Raw genomic sequence first — 23,891 nt, 5'->3', positions numbered from 1 at the left:
AAATATAAATATCGGTCCACTTTTTCTGGTAGCCCCTATATAACGGTAGCAGCCAATTTTCAGTTGTTGGGGGGTTTTGATCGGATTTTTTACCGAATTGGCTGTAATTTAGTACTTTGAGTTCTTATTGGGTATCTCTCCACTAAAAGCTTTAAATATAGGTCCGTTTTTTCGGGTAGTCCCCTTTTGAGGGCACCTCCTATTTTTGGTATTTTGGGGTTCTTCACCGCGTTTTTTAACGGAATACGCTGAAATTTGGTACTTTGAGTTCCTATTGGGTAACAAATCTCTCCACTAAAAATTATAAATATAGGTCAATTTTTCTTGGTAGCCCCATATAAGGGTTCCCCCAATTTTTGATATTTCGAGTTTCTTAGCGCGTTTTTCAACCGAATTTGCTGAAATTTGTCATTTTGGCATGGTAGCAAATGTCCCCGCCACAAATTATTAATATTCTCCCCCTTTTAGGGGTAGTCCCCATATAACCCCCTTTTATATTAAAATAGTTGTCTGATTTGTTGCGTGTGTTGGGGTAGTGTCCCCATTCTATTCTGCCATAATATGGGGGGTTCTCGTTACTGGGAATAGTCAGTTTTTACACTACAAAGACGATTAAGCCATCTGTTGTAATCATCCCCTTTCTAAATATATAGTGGAAATAAACTCAAACCTTACAATAATGAAATATAGCGACAGACATTTAGGTATCTCCTCCATATAATGATACCTTCTGAAGAAAAGAATTGATATACAAAATTATTGAAAATTGGGTTTAACAAAGCATTTACCGGTCATTAATTAGGCATAGCCCTGATATCCCCAACTATTCGATACTTCCTACACTATGTAATCAATATTGGTATTCCTTTAGGCATAGTCTAAATTACAATATACTTTACAATGCGTTTTTAGTATCGGTCCACGTTTTGGAGCTTTTAGGAAAAATCTTTATTAAAAATTGCTCAAATTTGTATTTGGTGTACATTATGGTTTACATAGTCTGTTTGTAGGAATGTTTGTATAGGTCCACGTTTTGGTATGTACCCTATATTTTCATTTCAAATACCTGTCAGTATACCTATGGTGGAGGGTATCCCAAATTCGGCCCGACCGAACTTAACGCTTTTTCACTTGTTATTATTAGTTTTAATGATATAAATATTTATGCAAAATCTGAGTTAAAATAATTGGTCTTTAATCTCACCATTAGCAATAAAAGCAAATTAATTTTATTACAACAAATACATTTTATATAATTTTTCAAAATATAAATATTTTACCAGAACAAATTTAAGCTAACAATTTTTGGTTGTTATTTTGTTTGTATTGCAAGGCAACACACATTGTTCTAAATGCTATGTATAATTTGGTAATACTATACTAATATGCTCCAGCTTCAACGTGTTGCATTAAAAATTCAATGCAGAATACTTCATCCGACCGTTTAAGGGCATTCGGCATGTTGAAAACAAATGTATTGGTGGAGCACATTTTATATTCAGCCACCAAACTCAACTTTATTGTAATTTTAATTGTGCTACTAGCTATAATTATGTGGCATAATATCGATTATAATATTATATATTATATTGTATTACAGTATGTCTGCACATGAGTTCTTTTGTCGAATAACACAATAATCGAACAGAAAATAAATTTGCAACAAATACAATGCTCTCAACAATGTTCAAAGCAAAAGCAATGAATTTTCAGCTACACCATGGAAAACTGGCAATTCCAAAAATTTCGATTTAATTAATCAATATTTGTATTTACATGACAAAAAATCATCCATCCCCAAGTTTCATAGTCCCGAGACAAATATGTGCAACTATAGATAAATATATAAACTTTACTGTTCCACATCTAAATTTCCTCTCTGACTTTTTTTGTGAGTGTATTTGCAAAATCCCTTTTTCTGCAAATAAATGTGCACTGATGTGCTTGTGCGTGTGTGGTTCGCTTACTCTGTGGTCTATCAACACATATGCATATAATTATCGTGTGGTAGCCTTAAATAACACAAATGTTTTGAAGGGTACACAAACATGTGTGAATTGTAACTATTTTGTGAAATAATATTTAATTTAAACAATACTCAATACATCATCTCAAACTCGTAGCCACTAGTAATAATTGAACAAATATGTATTGAATTTACAGGTACAAGCAAAAACAAATGTATTATCAGTGCTAAATCAATTATTGAAAAATCAAATACACATATGATATAATTTAAATTTGTTTATATAAAAATCGATACAAAGGTGAAGAAGTTAACTGCATTACATTATTGGATATTTAAATATTCAATAAATTATGTTGTAGTTATTATAAAGTTAAAACTAACTGTAAATGGAGGGGAGGATATTTGTGGTTAACTTTAATTAATTTCCCGTCCGAGGACGAACCCTATTGAAATTGGGAAAATCGGTTCAGATTTAAATATAGCTCCCATATATATTTTCGTCCGATTTAATGTATATGGTGTAGCAAAGTCCCTATATATCTTTTGATTCGTACGAAATTTGGTACAACGTACTGAATGAGGTCTAGAATGATGCGTGTTAAGTTTCCTGAAAATCGGTCCAGATTTATATATAGCTCCCATATATATTTTCCTCCGATTTAATGTAAATGGTGTACCAAAGTCCCTATAAATCTTACGATTTGCACGAAATTTTGTACAGCGTACTGAATTAGGTCTAGAATGATGTGTGTTAAGTTTCCTAAAATCGGTCCAGATTCAGATATAGCTCCATTATATATTTTCGTCCGATTTAATAAAAATGGTGTACCAAACTCCCTATGTATATTTCAATTTGCTCGAAATTTGGTACAGCGTACTTAATTAGGTCTAGAATGATGTGTGTTAAGTTTCGTGAAAATCGGTTCTGATTTAGATATAGCTCCCATATATACATATTCATCCGATTTAATGTAAATGGTGTACCAAAGTACCTACATATATTTTGTGATTTGCACGAAATTTGACACAGCGTACTGAATTCAGCCTAGACTGATGTGTGTTAAGTTTCGTGAAAATCGGTTTAGATTTGGATATAGCTCCCATATATATTTTCGTCCGATTTAATGTAAATGGTGCACCAAAGTCCCTATATATATATATCTTTTGATTTGCACGAAATTTGGCACAGCATACAAAATTTTATCTAGAATGGATCGTTAATCGATCCAGATTTATATATAGATCCTATATATGTTTTCGTCCGATTTAATGTAAATGCTACACCAAAGTTCCTTCGATTTGCACGATATTTGACACAGCGTACTAAATTCAGCCCAGACTGATGTGTGCAAAGTTTCGTAAAAATCGGTTCAGATTTAGATATAGCTCCCATATATGTTTTCGTCCGACTTTAAGTAAATGGTACACTAAAGTCCTTACATATCCTTCAATTTGCACGAAATTTGGTACAGCGTACTGAATTCAGCCTAGACTGATGTGTGCAAAGTTTCGTAAAAATCGGTTCAGAGTTAGATATAGCTCCCATATATATTTTCGTCTGATTTAATGTAAATGGTGTACCAAAGTCCCTATATATATTTCAATTTGCTCGAAATTTGGTACAGCGTACTGAATTAGGTCTAGAATGATGTGTGTTAAGTTTCGTGAAAATCGGTTTAGATTTGGATATAGCTCCCATATATATTTTCTTTCGATTTTATGTAAATTTTGCACTTGTGTGTCCGATTGCCACACAATTTTGTACAATGAACTACATGAAAAAATATTCTTTCATTATCTTTATTGTAGGAATAAACCTTAAAGTCTACACTTCAGAGAATTCCAAATAATTCCGTATTCTTCTTCCTTTCGCATACAAATTCACAAAGAATAATGAATGAAATGATGTGCCAATTAAAATTCAATTATATTATTATCAGCAAAAAATTATTCTATATGAAAAGAAAGTTTTGCCCAGCAAAAATAAATTTTGTTAGGAAACAAAAAAAAAGAAAAACTTTATTGATATCCATAGACAAAAAATATTCGTTTCGTTTGTGGTGAGCCAGCATCATTCCAAAAGTTTCGGTCTTGCTTTGGGACACCAGATAAAAAACCACACGGCCTTTCATACCAAAACAATAATGTATATAAGAGAAGGAAATGCAAAAGTTCGCTTTTGCTTTATTTCAAGTTTTTCGTCTTCTATTATCCTACGATGGGCATCTGTGAAGAATATCCATAATATATGCCAATAAAATTAAGATAATGTCATTTTGTAAGAACCACACCACCACCCGAAATTTGTAATGCATAAATTTATAGCTAGTCCTATCTGAACTATTAAAGTGGAGAGACAAAAAAATAGAATTCATTAAAATTCTTTATAAGGAAACTGGAGAAGTAGTGGAACTTTAAGTATTATATAATTTTTTCATTCGATTTGTCATGGACATTATTATCTTTTAATAAATGCATTAATATAAGGAATACGAACATCTTAATAATTTTTCCTAAGAACGAAGCTTTACATGAAAATTTGTTTAAGAGAACAATAAGAAAAAAGAAACCTCTACATAACAAAGGACAAAGAACTAACATTCCAAAGGAGCATTGTATGAAAAGGCATCATTGTGAAGACTTATATGGTTTTCGTTGTAACGATATGTTTGTAATACGAAGTAAAGAATAGCTGTAAGAGTACCATACGAAATGAAGGCAGTCTATTCAAATGGGATACAGGTTGCGGTTTGAAGTATCAATTGTGTTTATTTGGAGATTTGCATGCATTAAAGTTACACAGAGGAAAATTATACAAAGAAGACCGGCAAACGGTGCTAATAAATTCCAAAAGTATTTTCAAAGTCCTTGACAAAACATTTTATAAAAAGTCATCGTCCTGATAGTCATTGACAAACCATTTTTTTAAAAACTTCACGCCTTTTAGTCCTTGAAAAAAAATGTTTTTTTAAAAGACACGCCTTGAAGTAAAGTAGTAAAGTCGGGCGGGGCCGACTATATGATACCCTTCACCACTTTGGGTATATTAAACAGACGAATCCTAACAGACGTTGAAGCACCATTAACACGAAAATGGATCCATAAACATGTCATTCTGCAACCTATACTAATTTTTTTCATTTGGTCAGATATAGGGTTGCTTCAATTTAAAGAATATATATATATTCACAAAATTTTACACACATCGTTCTAGACTTAATTCTTTACGCTATGCCAAATTTCGTGCAAATCGAAGGATATATAGGGACTTTCTTTGCTCTATTTACCTAAAATCGGACCAAAATATATATGGGTGCTATATCTAAATCTGAACCGATTTTCACAAAATTTTACACAAATTTCTAGCAAATCGAAGGATATATAGTGACTTTGGTGTACTATTTACCTAAAATCGGACGAAAACATATATGGGAGCTATATAAATATTTCTGAATCGATTTTCACTAAATTTTACACACATCGTTCTAGACTTAATTCAGTACGCTATGCCAAATTTCGAAGGATATATAGGGACTTTGGTGCACTATTTACCTAAAATCGGACCAAAATATATATGGGTGCTATATCTAAATCTGAACCGATTTTCACAAAATTTTACATACATCGTTCTAGACTTAATTCGGTACGCTATGCCAAATTTCGAGCAAATCGAAGGATATATAGTGACTTTGGTGCACTATTTACCTAAAATCGGACGAAAACATATATGGGAGCTATATATATCTGAATCGATTTTCACTAAATTTTACACACATCGTTCTAGACTTAATTCAGTACGCTATGCCAAATTTCGTGTAAATCGAAGTATATATAGGGACTTTGGTGCACCATTTACCTAAAATCGGACGAAAATATATATGGGAGCTATATCTAAATCTGAACCGATTTTCACGAAACGTTGCACACATCATTCTAGACTTAATTCAGTACGCTATGACAAATTTCGTGCAAATCGAAAGATATATAGGGACTTTGGTACACCATTTACCTTAAATCGGACATCGGAAAATATATGTGGGAGCTATATCTTAATCTGAACCGATTTTTCCCAATTTCAAAATTTGAGCTGTGCCAAATTTCATCCAATTCAGAGCATAAATGCGACATGTACTTTGTTTACAATTTAACATGGACAGACAGACGGACGGACTGACATGCATAAATCGACTCAGAAAGTGATTCTCAAAAGGAACCATGGGCCTATCTCGATTATTTTTAACTGTTACAAACATATGTACAAAGTCATAATACCCTGTACCACAGTGTGGTGAAGGGTAGAAAAATCCACGCCCTGATTGTCCTTCAAAACATATTCTTTAACAAAATCATCGTCCTGATTGTCTAAAAAAAAAATTAAGTGAAATCCAACCATTTAAACAACATTGACAACTGCTTCCCAAAAATTAAACTTTAATCTGTCGATTTCGAACTAAAATTACTTCCTCTTGGACTAACAAGTCAATTTCTTAATTTCGAATATCCCTACCAACATTCCCATTATACCACAACTCTAATATTTGAATATGTCACAAGCTTCCGTTTATTTCCAGCATTCGACATAATATTACAAACATTTCATGTAAAATTGCAATTTCTAAGCCCAGAGGGAGCGAGCAACGTGGCGGGAGTCTGGTCTTGTGGAAATTATTTGAACTGTGTATACCGAAAATTGTTTAAGTGTAAAATGTTCAAAATTGTTCTGTAATTGAAGTCATCGAGTTGGCTGTAAAAGAATTTCACTTTGCACCCTTGACACAGTAAACATTTGTTTACTCTCCCTCTCAGTAAATAGTTTGCTGAAGCACATGGCATTCGTTTGTATCCTTTCAGTTCGCTTCTGACTACAGTTCGAACGACCAAATGACTGTTTGGTTGTGCTATTTACAATGTGTCGTCTTGACTTGTACAGAGATGGAGGATATGGTGTGCGGGTGGTTTTATGCTCTGAATCTGGATGATAAAAACCACTAGTCGAACACTGAACTGGAAAAGTGAACATGGCCAAAATTGTGTGAATCAGTAGAGAAGAAGAAAACAGCTTGTGGTTGGTAGATTTCTTTGTGTAAATAGGAAAAAAATATGTTGCCCCTTTTTGGTAGGAGAGAATTATGTTTGGAAGAAATTTTACGGCTAGTATTGCAGATTTTGAATCACTTTCTAAGTCGATTTATGCATGTCTGTCTGTCTGTGCATGTTAAATTGTAAACAAAGTACAGGTCGCATTTATGATCCGAATTGGATGAAATTTGGCATACGTCACTTATTCGGCCCAATGACGAACCCTGTTGAAATTGGGAAAAATCGGTTCAGATTTAGATATAGCTCCCATATATATTTTACTGATTTAATGTAAACGGTCCCTATATATCTTTCGATTTGCACGAAATTTGGTACAGCCTAATCATTTAGGTCTATAATGATGTCTGCCAAGTTTGGAGAAAATCGGTCCATATATAGTTTCGTCCGATTTCATGTAAATGGTGCACCAAAGTCCCTATATATCCTTCGATTTGTACGAAATTTGCATAACGTACTGAATTGAGCCTAGAGTGATGTCTGCCAAGTTTCGAGAAAATCGGTCCAGATTTAGATATAGCTCCCATATATAGTTTCGTCCGATTTCATGTAAATGGTGCCCCAAAGTCCATATATAACTTTCGATTTGCACGAAATTTGGCATAACGTACTGAATTGAGCCTAGAATGATGTCTGCCAAGTTTCGTGAAAATCGGTCCTGATTGAGATATAGCTCCCATATATAGTTTCGTCCGATTTCATGTAAATGGTGCCCCAAAGTCCCTATATAACTTTCGATTTGCACGAAATTTGGCGTAACGTACTGAATTGAGCCTAGAATGATGTCTGCCAAGTTTCGTGAAAATCGGTCCTGATTTAGATATAGCTCCCATATATAGTTTCTTCCGATTTCATATAAATGGCGCACCAAAGTCCCTATATATCCTTCGATTTGCACGAAATTTGGCATATATATGCAATTGAGCCTAGAGTGATGTTTGGCATGCGTTGAGCCTAAATGATGTTTCGAGAAAATCGGTCCAGATTTCTATATAGCTCCCGTATATAGTTTCGTTCGATTTCATGTAAATGGTACACCAAAGTCGCTATATATCTTTCGATTTCCACGAAATTTGGCATAACGTACTGAATTGAGCCTAGAGTGATGTCTGCCTTGTTTCGTGAAAATCGGTCCAGATTTAGATATAGCTCCCTTTTAATATAGATTTATTTTAAGTAATTGACGCACCAAGGAACCAATAGGCTGATAGGAACGAAACGTTCTGAAATTAGTATAACCTAACCTGTGACAAGTTTGTTTGAAATCGCTTAATATTTGGATAGAGCTTCCATATATATTTTCGCCCGATTTCAAGTAAATTGGCATCAAACTCCTCATGTTAGTCAGATTGATATCAATTTTTGCAAAATTTACAAAATTGAGCATAGAATTACGGAGTTGCGTTTTCTGTTTAATATACCCATAGTGGTGAAGGGTTTAATATACCCATAGTGGTGAAGGGTATCATATACTCGGCCCCGTCCGACTTTACTACTTTCCTTACTGGCTTTTTTTTGAAGAATTGGTTTTCAAGACTTATATAATAAATAATATTTTTCCACGGATCTCTATGAGCATTGATTATTTAATAAATCAGCGTGGATTTTTAAAATAATAGGACCAACATAAGCGTTGACCAAGGATTAACATAGGCGTCGATTATTCAAATAAATGTTTTTTCAGGGACCAAGCCTGAATTATTTAAAAGATTTTTTTCCAACACAGTCGTAGATGTTTTAAAGAATATTTTGCCAAGGCATTAATTCAAGCGTAAATTTATTTTTAATAACAATTTGGCAACTCTCTACCAAAGATATTTTTGAAATTACAACAAAAACATTAAACAAATATGGGTTGCACTGTAAAGTTGAACATTGAAGCCACATTTAAACATGTTGCAGTGCAGGGTATGTTATTTATATTCGATCCAGCTAAAAGAGCATGGAATTTATTTATGTAGCGATAGGATTCAGCTTTCGACAGTGGGTGTTATAATTTTTTTTTGGTGGGTTGAATTATGAATGTACAAACATAAAGCCATCTTTTTGTTAGAGTTAATGAAAGCGTTTGCCAAATGTTTGAACATAATTTTATTAGAAGTAATGCAAGAAAAAGGTTAAAGGGAATATTTATGGAATTTTTTTAGAAGCAAAAAAAAAATATATAATTTGTAATTGTATGCCAATATATGTATGTATGTGTGGGCAAATGTGATTATAAATTGAGATGAGGTTATGGGGTATTTTCAATTTAAAATATTTATATTACATTGACGTAATTCGATAAATTGTGTAAAAAAGGGCATCCTAGGTCGCCAATATGAGGTCGTGGCTAAAATGCCTGCTTGATATGCTCTACGTTATACTATGGGCGTCATCTGAAACATTACAATACCCAAATTAAGGTGTCATATACGCAACCGACTTTTGTCCTCTCCTTATAATTTTTATACCCTTCACCACACTGTGGTACAGGGTATTATGTCTTTGTGCATATGTTTGTAACAGGCAAAAGGAATCGAGATAGACCCATGGTTCCTTTTGAGAATATGCATAGAATCACTTTCTAAGTCGATTTACACATGTCCGTCTGTCCATGTTAAATTGTAAACAAAGCACAGGTCGCATTTATTATTCGAATTGGATGAAATTTGGCACAGCTCTTTCATTTGGCCCAAGGACGAACCCTATTGAAATTGGGAAAAATCGTTTCAGATTTAGATATAGCTCCCATGTATATTTTCGCCCGAATTAAGGTAAATGGTGTACCAAAGCCCCTAAATAATTTTCGGTTTGCACGAAATTTGGTACAGCGTACTGAATTAAGCCTAGAATGATGTGTGCTAAGTTCCGAGAAAATCGGTTCAGATTTAGATATAGCTTCAATATATATAGTTTCGTCCAATTTAAGGTAAAGTCCCTATATATCTTTGCGCTCCAAAGTCCCTATATATCTTTCGATTTGTACGAAATTTTGTATAGTGTACTGAATTAGGTCTAAAATGATGTGTTTTAGGTTTCCTGAAAATCGTTTCAGATTTAGATATAGCTCTCATATATATATTTTCGTCCGATTTAATGTAAATGGTGTACCAAATTCTCTATATATCTTTCGATATGCACGAAATTTGGCATATCGTAATAAATTAAATGTGTGTTAAGTTTCCTGAAAATCGGTTCAGATTCAGATATAGCTCCCATATATATTTGCGTCGGATTTAATGTAAATGGTGTACCAAAGTCCCTATATATCTTTCGATTTGCCCGAAATTTGGCACAGCGTAATGAATTAGGCCTAGAATGATGTGTGTTAAGTTTCCTGAAAATCGGTTCAGTTTTATATATTGCTCCCATATATATTTTCGTCCGATTTAAGGTAAATGTATGACAAATTAGTATTCCTTAATTTTTATTTATTTATTTTTTTAACAGCTTGAATTGCACACTGTGTTTATGGGTAATTTCATTTTACTGTCCTTTAAAAATGCATATGTTTGTAACATTCAAAAATTGAATGTACCGAAAGTGGTTTTGGAAATAAGCATAGAATCACTTTCTGACTTTATGCTGTCCTTACTTGTTTGAGAATATGTCCGTCCGTCCAGGTATTTTTGTTAACAAAGTACATGCGGTATTTTGGGTGTTTTGATCGCATTTTTCGACCATATTCGCTGAAATTTGGTACTTCGAGTTCTTATTGGGTAGCAAATCTCCCTACTAAAAATTATAAATATAGGTCCATTTTTTTCGGGTAGCCCCCAAATTTTCGGTATTTTGAGGTTCTTGAGCGCGTTTTTTAACTGAATTCGCTGAAATTTGGTACTTTGAGTTCTTACCAAAAATTATAAATAAAGATCAATTTTTTCAGATAGCCCCCATATAAGGGTACCGCCAATTTTTTGGTATTTTGGAGGTTTTGATCACATTTTTTCGGCCGAATTCGCTGAAATTTGGTACTTTGAATTCTTATTAGGTAGCCAATCTCCCTACCCCCATATAAGGGTACCCCCCAATTTTAGATATTTTGGGGTTCTTCACCACACTGTGGTACAGGGTATTATGTCTTTTAACTTATTGTGCATCAAACTCCCAATTGTGGTCCAATTGAGCCAACATTTTGCCTTATTGAAATATGCATAGTTTATCACTTTTCTTGAAAACGGTTCAGATTTGTGCATGTCCGTCCATCCGTATAGTTTCGACGTTATTTACATTAGTAAACAAAGTACAGGTCGCATTTATAATCCAATTTGGATGAAATTTGGTACAGCTTATCTGTTTGGCACAAGGACGAACCCTATTGAAATTGGAAAGAAATCGGTTCAGATATACATATAGTTCCCATATATATTTTCGTCCGATTTTATGTAAATCGTGCACCAAAGTCCCTGAAAATCATTCTATTTGCACAAATTTCGGCACAGCGTACAAATTAGGTCAAAATTACGAATGTGAAGTTTCGTGAATATCGATTCAGATTTATACATAGCTCTCATAAATAGTTTCGTCCGATTTTATGTAAATGGTGCACCAAAGTCCCTGAAAATCATTCAATTTGCACGAATTTCAGCATAGCGTACTGAATTAAGTCTAAAATGACGTGTGCTAAGTTTCGTGAAAATCGGTTCAGATTTAGATATAACTCTCATATATATTTTGTGTGAAAAATGAGGTAATTGGTGCACCATATATTTACTCCTATATATCCTTGATAGATTTGCACGAAATTTGGATTTATAAGTAAATGAAGAATGTACTCAAAATGTGGCCGGTTACTCAAAACATACTGAAATAAGTGTAACCTAACATGTGACAAGTTTCGATGAAATCGGTTTAGATTTCGATATTTTGCTTTAAATTTATTTACATAATTTTGTCCCATTGTAAGAAGAAGCTTTATATCTAACCAAAATTTAGTATAGGTTGCAGAATGACATGTTTAATTTCGTGTTACTGGTCCTTCAAAAATGCGACGTCGTTTGAATATACCCAAAGTGGTGATGTGTATAATATAGTCGGCCCCGTCCGACTTTACAGCTTAAATTACTGTTTTTTTTTTAATTTTGAAAGATTTGGAGCAACACAATAATCTCACATATATGATCAAAGAAATGTGCGTATGAAAATAATTTTCTCTTTATTAACAACAACGTTTTTATATTAAAATGAAGTTATTTCAATTAAAGAACAATTTTTGTATATCCTTGAATAAATTGTTGCATACATATTCAAAGATGTACATACATATATATGATTGGTCGAAGTGAATGTGATGTAAGCATTTTTGCAAACTAATATAAAAGGAAGTACAACACACATACATACATGCATGCATATTTTAACATTGAAGACGGAAGAAGACCAAGAAAAATAAGACATGCCACAGAAATGTGTGTTATTCATAAATTAATTCCATGAATTTCCGGTACAATGTGAAAGTTATATAATATTTGGGTTGTTCCATATTGAATTGCATAACATATGAAATGTTAATGGTATTTAATATAAATAAGAATGCGGTAAGGAAGGTAATAATTATGTATTTTAATTAGGGTCTTATATATTTACGAAATTGAGGGAACATCTAACACAACATATAATACCATTACACATTGTATTTATTCCGAATTGAAATATTGTTGTGGAATCTTATATTACATTATTTGCATTTGTATTTGAAATACTTTAAGTATAACTTAAGAGAAAAAAATATAACATAAATCATGAGGTAAATTATAATTGACTATCATAATCACAATGTTGTATTTTAAAATACAGGGCTATCCATTTAGTGGTTTCCAAAGTATGGCACTGGAATTCACCATCTGTCAAACTAACCCGGAAACCCGTTGATTATTTGGTGTATTACTTAAACCAGTGAGCGGAGCAGTATAGTCGGACGGGGCCGACCATATGATACCCTACACAACTACCACGGAACTCTAACTTTCTTCAGATCTATATTTCAAGAATGGTCAATATTCCGCGATATTTGCACCGTCTTAACCGATTAGAGGTCAATAGCTCCTATTTCTTGCCATGACATATATTTCGAATTGTGTTTTATATCATAATATCCAATTTTTTCATTTTACACAGAAAGGTCTTAGTTGACTTAACCCGCCTGATAGTGACAGTTTATTACAACAGCCCATCAAATTAGTTGGCCAGATTCATTTTCCAGTGTAATATTCGGCTTATAATAGTGGCATATAGAATGACTTGAAAAAACACAATAAAAATAAGCTTCGGTCCACTTCATCCCAAAATTATTATCTGATCATCACCACAAATTATAGGCGTTGTCCTTGATCATAACCGGAACCTCATGGAAATTTTCAAAGCGATCAGCGCTATATTTTCGCCCTACAGTGTGGTAAGGGGTTACTGAATAATAGCTGAATGCGTAAGCACCTGTAAATATTTAGGTGTAACTCTCATAACCGAGCACATACGACAATATACCTGGTATCAATTTAAAGGCCAACAACTCCTCTTGGATATATTATCAATTTCTCAGGTCTATGTCCTTCAGGAGTAAATATATATGCTATAGAATACAATTTTTGTAATTTTTCACACAAAAGTATGGGTACATTCGACCCGCTAAATATTGACCGATCTTTATCAAAACAAGCATGCTTATTCTTTGACCCGATCCCCTTCTCCATGCAAAAATTCGCGATGTTTGGATCATAACTGTGACCTCTGAAAGGACCAGAAAATCAGAGAAAAATAAAGTTGTTGGTCCATTTCATCCCCTAAATATTAACCGATCTTTTCCATAAACAAAAGGGGTCTTCCTTGGACAGAACCCATCCTACATGCAAAATTTCGTGAAGTTACCATCCATTGGTAACTGTGGCCTGTATCGTGTTTACAAATTATAATGGACAGACGGACGGACACACATTTCTAGATCGACTCAGGTAGTCGAGATATGCCTATCGGTATACTTAAAGGTGGGTCTAGGACGAAAATATAAATTGGAGCTATATATAAATTTCAAACGATTTCAATGAAACTTAACACACGTTATTATAGACTCAATACAGTATGGTATTCTTGATCGGACGAATATTGGGAGTTTAGTGCACAATTTACATCATATCGGGCGAAAATATCTATAAAGGCTATATCTTAATCTGAACCGATTTGAGCAAAACTTAGCACATATCATTCTAGACAAAATTCAGTACGATATATAAAATGTCGTACAAATCGAAAGGGATAAAAGGGCTTTAGTGCTCCATGTGCTTAAAATCGAAAGAAAATGTATATGGGAGCTATATATAAATCTCAAACTTAACACACACCATTACAGACTCAATACGGTATGGTATTCTAAATTTAGTCTTAGTCGGACGAATATTGGGAATTGGGTGCATCAAATCAGGCGAAAACATATATAGAAGCTATATAATATGCTTAACCGATTTCAACGACAAAATTCAGAACACTATGTAAAATTTTGTTGAAATCGAAAGAAATATCCAAATCTAAACTGATTTCAACAACACAGCCTCACAACAGTCAATTTGTACTTAACTGGGTATACTGTGCAAAATTGTGTTTCAATCGTACAAACTTTTTAAGAAGAAATTTTGCAATGCAGGAAAAATATGACAATCGCTGTATGGTGTATGCATTAAAACTTCCCAACCAAGCTCCCCGAGTTTCTGGCAGGTCACTCTAGGTGTGTGTGGCCTAGCGTTGTCCTGGTGGAACACAACACTTCTCCTCTTGGCCAATTCTGGTTAATTGCTATCTTCAAACGGTTCAGTTGTTGACAGTAGAGATCAGAATTTAGCGTTTGGCCATATAGAAGCAACTCATAATAAATAATCCCCTTCGAGACCCATCAAATGCATAGCAGTAGATCGTTTTCGTACAGGGTTATCGTATGTGATCCATTAAGAAATGGGTCCATCTCATTCCGTTTGGCAAAGTCTTCGCAGATGTTAATTCGATCCATCCTATTTTGTGTAAATGGTTTAAAACAGTTTTATGGTCGATTTATAGCTCATGGGCGATGATACGAGTGCTAAAATACCAGTCAACTTCGGTTATTTCTCCTATTTTATCGACAATTTCTTTTTCCCCATTCTAATATAATGATAGAAATATTTCATATGTGTTTTATTTCGGTTTACTTTGGAAATCACGAATTTGATAACCCTGTAATATTCACCACAATTATGGTCACCGTTTTCAACCGAATTGGCTGTAATTTGACAATTTTGGTTCTCATTGCGTATCATATCTTGCTATCCAAATTTACCATTATCGGTGGAAGTTTGGGTATAGCCCCGATATAACGGTACCCACAATTTGTGCTATTTTGAGGATTTCACAGATGTTTTCCGAGCAATTTGTCTGTAAAAATTAATTATTGGTTATCATTGAATGGCTTATCTTTTGTACGAAAATATATGTATATATATATATATATATATTAAAAGCGAATTGAAAATTTCCTCAAAGTAATTATATTTTACAAATCTCTAAAATATTCCATGATGCATCTCGAAAAAAATCAACAAAAAATAATTAAATCCGCTGGCTTTTATGTGGCATACCAACATTTTCTAAAAAGGCCAATTAGAAAAAACTCCTTCCATCCTGCCCTAAATGAATTGCATACCCATTAAAACATTGTTGACTAAACACATATTAAAATATGCAAACACACATACCAACATGGTGCACACAAATTGACTCAACTCATTCAGATAATTGATAAATGAAGTGTTCTCCACAATAAATGTATTGGAAAAGTGGTTTCACACCATTCAAAATGTAAACAGGTGTGAGTGAATGTGTGTTTGTGTAAGTGAGTGACAGGAGTAACATTCGATAATTAGAATTAATTTGCTTTGCTATTGCTTTTATATATAGTGGCATCTCATTTAGTTTTGATTGAATGGCCATTAAAATGTTTGTCACTACTGAAAGACATTATGAGGTTAGAATTCATGCATACATAGAAGGCTGTTGACTTGGTGGTATAATTTAATTTATTACCAAGTACCACAATGTTGTGGGTCAACAATGTGGCAAATAGCATGTAGCATCTTTGTGCATATTCCGTTTTTCAATAAGTACAACATTTATATAGAGAATCACGTGGCGAGGGTATGGCTACATATTGAGTAATGATAGAGCACAATGGATTTGATCATACCTTAAAGGAGGAACATTTATCCTATAGCAATATTAATAGCAATTTACCTGCAAGCTTCCACCTAGACGAAAAATTGATATGCCCAAGGGGATATCTTTAATGTATTGATTTTTTGGATGAAAAGCCTTCTATAGATAGAAGCAGTAAGGAAAGATCAAAAGTCGGACAGGGCCGAAAATATGCAACCCTTCACCACTTTGGGTATATAAACCAGTAAGGAAAGTAGTAAAGTCGGACGGGCGGAATATATGATACCCTTCACCACTTTGGCTATATTCAACAGACGTCGCATTTTTAAAGGACCTGTAAAATGAATTTGGATCCATAAGCATGTCATTCTGCAACCGGTACTAAATTTTTCATTTGTTCAGATACAGAAGCTATATCCAAATCTGAACCGATGTTCACGAAACTTAACACACATCATTCTAGACCTAATTCAGTACATGGGAGCTATATCTAAATCTGGACCGATTTTCAGGAGACTTTTACATACATAATTCTAGACATACATAATTCATTACGCTATGCCAAATTTCGTGCAAATCTAAAGATATATATGCACATTAGTGCACCATTTACCTTAAATCGGTCGAAAATATATATGGGAGATATATGTCTAAATCTCGACCGATTTTCAGGAAACTTAACACAACACTTTCTAGACCTAATTCATTACGCTGTGCCAAAATTCGTGCAAATCGAAAGATATATAGGGACCTTGGTACACCACTTACATTAAATCGGACGAAAATATATATGGGAGCTATATCTAAATCTGAACCGATTTTCAGGAAACTTAACACACATTATTCTAGACCTAATTCATTACGGTATGCCAAATTTCGTGCAAATCGGAAGATATATCGGGACTTTGGTACACCATTTACTTTAAATCGGTCGAAAATATATATGGGAGCTATATCTAAGTCTGAACCGATTATCTCGAAACTTTGCACACATCATTTTGGACCTAATTTATTACGCTATGCCAAATTTCGTGAAAATCGAAAGATATATAGGGACTTTGGTACACCATTTACCTTAAATCGGACGAAGATATATGTGGGAGCTATATCTAAATCTGGACCGATTTTCAGGAAACTTAACACACATCATTCTTGACCTAATTCATTACGCTATGCCAAATTTCGTGCAAATCGGAAGATATATCCGGACTTTGGTACACCATTTACTTTAAATCGGACAAAATATGTATGGGAGCTATATCTAAATCTGAACCGATTTTCAGGAAACTTAACACACATCATTCTACACCTAATTCATTACGGTATGCCAAATTTCGTGCAAATCGAAAGATATATAGGGACTTTACCTTAAATCGGACTAAGATATATATGGGAGCTATATCTAAATCTGAAGCGATTTTCACGCAACTTAGCACACATCATTCTAGACCTTATTCATTACGCTGTGTTAAGTTTCGTGTAAATCGAAAGATATATTGGGACTTTGGTACACCATTTACCTAAAATCGGACGAAACTATATATGGGAGCTATATCTAAATCTGAACCGATTTTTCCCAATTTCATTAGGGTTCGTCCTTGGGCCAATTAAGTGACCTGTGCCAAATTTCATCCAAATCGGATCATAAATGCGACCTGAACTTTGTTAAAAAATACATGGACGGACATGCATAAATCGACTCAGAAAGTGATTCTATGCATATTCTCAAAAGGAACCATGGGTCTATCTCGATTATTTTTGCCTGTTACAAACATATGCACAAAGACATAATACCCTGTACCACAGTGTCGTGAAAGGTATAAAAAAGATGATTGATTTGTTTCAGGTGACTGAAGTTTGGCTCCTCCGAACGTAACGCCTTTTTCACTTGTTATATTATATGATATCTTTTATATATTTTATATTTGGCCAATAATTTCAATATGTTATTCTGCCAATGAGTTTATATATCATCTGCTGATAAATAGCCAATATTCTTAATTTGTATTTAACACCAATTGAAAAGATGTAAATCAATTTTCAATTCTTAAAAAAAAAACAAAAAAAATTACCCCAAATTTTCCTTTTCCATCTCATCTCCTATTTTAGTGTTTCAAATGAACACCCTGCATGGTTAATCAATGAACATGACATTTCCTTTCGTTTTCGTTCAAGTGTTGTGTGTTTGGTCCCATTTAAAAGTACATTCATGAATTATCCATCTCCGACCTTCTTTGAAGGCATGAATGAATGCATGTATGCATTCATCGATGTATGTATGAATGTTGTGATTAAAACACAAACACACATCATACACAGAACCCCAATTTCATGCTACGACTTCTACCACCACTCTGTTGCACACAATGTTGTCATGAATCTTTGACATTCTGGTTTGCAATTTAATATAGGACCAATGCATGTCTTTCTCGTTTGCTGTTTCGTCGGCTCCGTCGTCGTCATCATCATCGTCGATTGTATGTGGTATGTTTCTGTGTGTGTGTGAGGCTGCCTTCTGTTTACAAAAGCATTTGACCGTTAATAAGTCCTTTAAGGGATACGATAATCTCGACATGAACTAAAAGCTGAGAGTGACTATTGCTCTTTTCTGTGTGTGTGTGTGTGTGTGTGTATGTGTGTGTTTGACATCTTCTATAAACTGCAATTTGTCTGTTCAACCAGTTTCTGAACTTTACAAGCAAATGGATTAAACATTGCATTTTATTTGCTTGGCACCGATTTGTGAATTCAAAATATTTTCCAACTGGAGAGATGGCAAGTCAGTAGATGGGAGGGTGAGTAATCAGTTAATGTTTTGAAAAAAAATGTAGAAAATTACGAATTGTAGAATTTTGAAAATTTATATGAAATCGTACACAATTATGAATGAGTTCTATATTAAAATTTTGAAACGATAAACCTTGGTTATTTGGTGCACTGGTGTTATCTGGGAGAAGTTGTTTGTACCTAGAACCTGGAGTATCAAACTGGAGCCTTTTTGATTGGAAAAAGCTGTTAAAGTCCTCAAAATACATGCAATTTTGCGGGAAACTTATATTGGGGTTATGTCAAAACGTGGGTTATTGATCATTTTCTGCGCAGATGTATGACAACCTTCAAAACTCCGAAATGCCAAATTAGAGCATTTTCGGTTGGAAAATGCGGCTGAAACCCTCGAAATACCAAAAACTGGACAGGACCTTTATATGGGGGCTATGTCAAAACATGAACCTATAATAATAATTTCCTGTGCAAATGTATAACAGCCTTCAAATAGGCGTTTTCCAGTTTATACGGTATGTCAAATTAAAACCCTTTCGGTTGGGGAATCCAGCTAGAACCCTCGATATACCAAAATGGAGGGACCTTTACATGGGGACTTCGTAAAAATATGGACCTATAAAGATCATTTCTACATAAATATTTGTCAATCTACACCCGATATGTCAAATTAGAGCCTTTAAGTGCAAAATTAATAAATTCGTTGTTTCAAACATAAATTTACTAAAAATATCATTTCGGGCGGGGCATAGGTCCCAGGGCCCCCCTCTGGCTACGTCGCTGAGCTGTACAACAGTGTGGAATTGGCTAAGCTTTTCACAACTAAAAGCTTTCTCTGAAATATACCTTTATGTTTGGAAAGGTTGTCCTCCTTATTTGGACCAAGGACGAACCCTATTAGAGAAAATCGGTCCAGATTTAGATATAGCTCCCATATAAAGTTTCATTCGATTTTATGTAAATGGTGCACCAAACTCCCAATATTTGTCCAATTGAGATAACATTTTGCGCAGCGTACTGAGTTAAGTACGGATAGACGTATGCGAAGTTTTGTTAAAATCAGCTCGGATTTAAATATAGATCCCATATATATAACCAGACTCCCAATATTTCCCCGATTGAGGCAAAATTTTGCACAGCGTACTGAATTTAGGCCAGTGTGATGTCTCAGAAGTTTAATACATTTTGGGCAGCGTACTGAGTTAGGTACGGAAATACATATGCTAAGTCTTCTTGAAATCGTTTTGTTGACATCGGTTCAGATTTAGATATAGCCCCATATATAGGGTATGATATAGTCGGTCCCATCCGACTTTTGAGCTTTCCTTACTATTTTTATACCTTTCACCACACTGTGGTACAGGGTATTATGTCTTTGTGCATATGTTTGTAACAGGCAAAAATACTCGAGATAGACCCACGGTTCCTTTTAAGAATATGCATAGAATCACTTTCTGAGTCGATTTATGCATGGTCCACAAACGAACCCTATTGAAATTGGGAAAAATCGGTTCAGATTTAGATATAGCTCCTATATATATTCTCGTCCGATTTAAGGTAAATAGTGTACCAAAGTCCCTATATATTTCGATTTGCACGAAATTTGGCATAGCGTAATGAATTAGGCCTAGAATGATGTGTGTTAAGTTTCCTGAAAATCGGTCCAGACTTAGATATAGCTCCCATATATATATATTCGTCCGATTTTATGTAAATGGTGTACCAAAGTCCCTATATATCTTTCGATTTACACGAAAGTTGGCACAGCGTACTGAATTAGGTTTAGAATGATGTGTGTTAAGTTTCCTGAAAATCGGTCCAGATTTAGATATAGCTCCCATATATATTTTCGACCGATTTTATGTAAATGGTTTACCAAAGACCCTATATATCTATCGATTTGCACGAAATTTGGCACAGCGGACTGAATTAAGTCTAGAATGATGTGTGTTAAGTTTCCTGAAAATCGGTCCAGATTTAGATATAACTCCCATATATATTTTCGTCCGATTTTATGTAAATGGTGTACCAAAGTCCGTATATATCTTTCGATTTGCACGAAATTTGGCACAGCGTACTGAATTAGGTCTAGAATGATGTTTGTTAAGTTTCCTGAAAATCGGTCCAGATTTAGATATAGCTCCCATATATATTTTCGTCCGATATTTAAATAGTTCATCAAAGACCCCAACTTAGGCCGATGGACAAAAAATTTGGCACAGCGAACTGAAGTAGGTATAACCTAGCTTGAAGCAACCCTGTATCTGACCAAATGAAAACCAGTAAGGAAAGTAGTAAAGTCGGACGGGGCCGACTATATGATACCCTTCACCACTATGGGTATATTAAACAGGACTATTACCATGAAATTGGATGAAATAAAATATGTGGTATTTATCTAAATGTGAATCTACCTAGATCTATCCATAAAGTATGTAAATCGACTTAAAACAAATATAAATAGGTCATCCGTTGGGCTATATCTGTACTTCTAGAAAACGCAACTACGTTATTCTATGCTCAATTTTGTACGATGTGCAAAATTTGATGTCAATCTGACTAACATGAGGATGTCCAATTTGATGTCCAATTTACTTGAAATCGGGCGGAAATATATATTTGGAAGCTCTAACCAAATATTAAGCGATTTCAAACAGAATTGTCACAGGTTAGGTTATACTAATTTCAGAACGTTTTGTTCCTATTGGTTCTTTGGTGCGTCAATTACTTAAAATCAATCTATAATAAAAGGGAGCTATAACTAAATCTGGACCGATTTTCACAAAACAAGGCAGACATCATTCTAGGCTCAATTCAGTACGTTATGCTAAATTTCGTGCAAATCGAAAGATATATAGCGATTTGGTGCACCATTTACATGAAATCGGACGAAACTATATGTGAGAGCTATATAGAAATCTGGACCGATTTTCTCGAAACTTGGCAGACATCACTCTAGGCTCAAGTCAGTACGTTATGCGAAATTTCGTGCAAATCGAAGGACATATAGGCACTTTGGTGCACCATATACATGAAATCGGACGAAACAATCGAAAGATATATAGGGACTTTGGGGCACCATTTACATGAAATCGGACGAAACTATATATGAGAGCTATATCTAAATCTGGACCGATTCTCCCGAAACTTGGCAGACATCATTCTAGACCTAAATAATTAGGCTGTACCAAATTTCGTGCAAATCGGAAGATATATAGGGACTTTGGGCACCATTTACATAAAATCGGACGAAACTATATATGGGAGATATATCTACATCAGGACCGATTTTCTCGAAAGTTAGCAGACATCATTCTAGGCTCAATTCAGTACGTTATGCCAAATTTCGTGTAAATCGAAAGATATATAGGGACTTTGGGGCACCATTTACATAAAATCGGACGAAAATATATATAGGAGCTACAATGAATCTGAACCGATTTTCACGAAACTTAACACACATCATTCTAGGCTCAATTCAGTACGCTATGTCAAATTTCGTGCAAATCGATAGATATATAGGGACTATGGGGCACCATTTACATGATATCGGACGAAACTATATATGGGAGCTATGGCTAAATTTCGACCGATTTTCTCGAAAGTTGGCAGACATCATTCTAGGCTCAATTCAGTACGTTATGCCAAATTTCGTGCAAATCGAAGGATATATAGGGACTTTGGGGCACCATTTACATGAAATCGGACGAAACTATATATGGGAGCCTTATCTAAATTTGGACCGATTTTCTCGAAAGTTGGCAGACATCATTCTAGGCTCAATTCAGTACGTTATGCCAAATTTCGTGCAAATCGAAAGATATATAGGGACTTTGGGGCACCATTTACATGAAATCGGACGAAACTATATATGGGAGCTATATCTAAATCTGGACCGATTTTCACGAAACTTGGCAGACATCATTCTAGACCTAAATGATTAGGCTGTACCAAATTTCGTCCAAATCGAAAGATATATAGGGACCGTTTACATTAAATCGGTTAAATATATATATGGGAGCTATATCTAAATCTGAACCGATGTTTCCCAATTTCAATAGGGTTCGTCCTTGGGCCGAATAAGTGACCTATGCTAAATTTCATCCAATTCGGATCATAAATGCGACCTGTACTTTTGTTTACAATTTAACATGGACAGACAGACGGACGGACAGACGGACGGACATGCATAAATCGACTTAGAAAGTGATTCTATGCATATTCTCAAAAGGAACCATGGGCCTATCTCGATTATTTTTGCCTGTTACAAACATATGCACAAAGACATAATACCCTGTACCACAGTGTGGTGAAGGGTATAAATATAGTATAGGTTGGAGAATGACATGTTTATGGATCCATTTTCATGTTAATGGTCATATAGTCGGCCCCGTCCGACTTTACTACCTTCCTTACTGGTTTTTTCTTGCTTTGTTTGGCCAACTTCTCTTGAATGGAAATCAAAGTACGCTGGTGTTCTCGTTTTCATACTTCTAAAGTAAATGCATTTTCAATGAACCTTTGAAATGCCGTACAAAACGCGCGATCTCTTTCACCAACAGTGTTTTTTTTTTTCTTTCTTAATTAATTTATAAAATCCGCCTTTGTCTCACGTATAATGCACAATTAAATGCATTACACAAAACCGTAGTAATTAAGCTTTATAAAATAATACATACATACAAATATACTACAAGCCTACATATAAAATTCTGTACAACACCCAGAGCAACAAAAACTGAATTATTAGAAATTGTCTTTAACGTTGCAGCAGTAGCTGACTGCTCGTTTTACAGTCATTTTTTATTCTCCCTTCCTTGGCGATGAATGAATTATACTTTTTGCCTAAAGGATTAGCTTTGCACACATTCATGCCGATGAATAAAATTGA

This window comes from Musca vetustissima, unplaced genomic scaffold (genome assembly GCF_032173495.1).
Source record: "Musca vetustissima isolate MV318-11 ecotype Yass unplaced genomic scaffold, APGP_CSIRO_Mvet_v1 utg7985, whole genome shotgun sequence".
Classification (NCBI taxonomy): domain Eukaryota; kingdom Metazoa; phylum Arthropoda; class Insecta; order Diptera; family Muscidae; genus Musca; species Musca vetustissima.
This window is presented reverse-complemented; position numbering follows the sequence as displayed.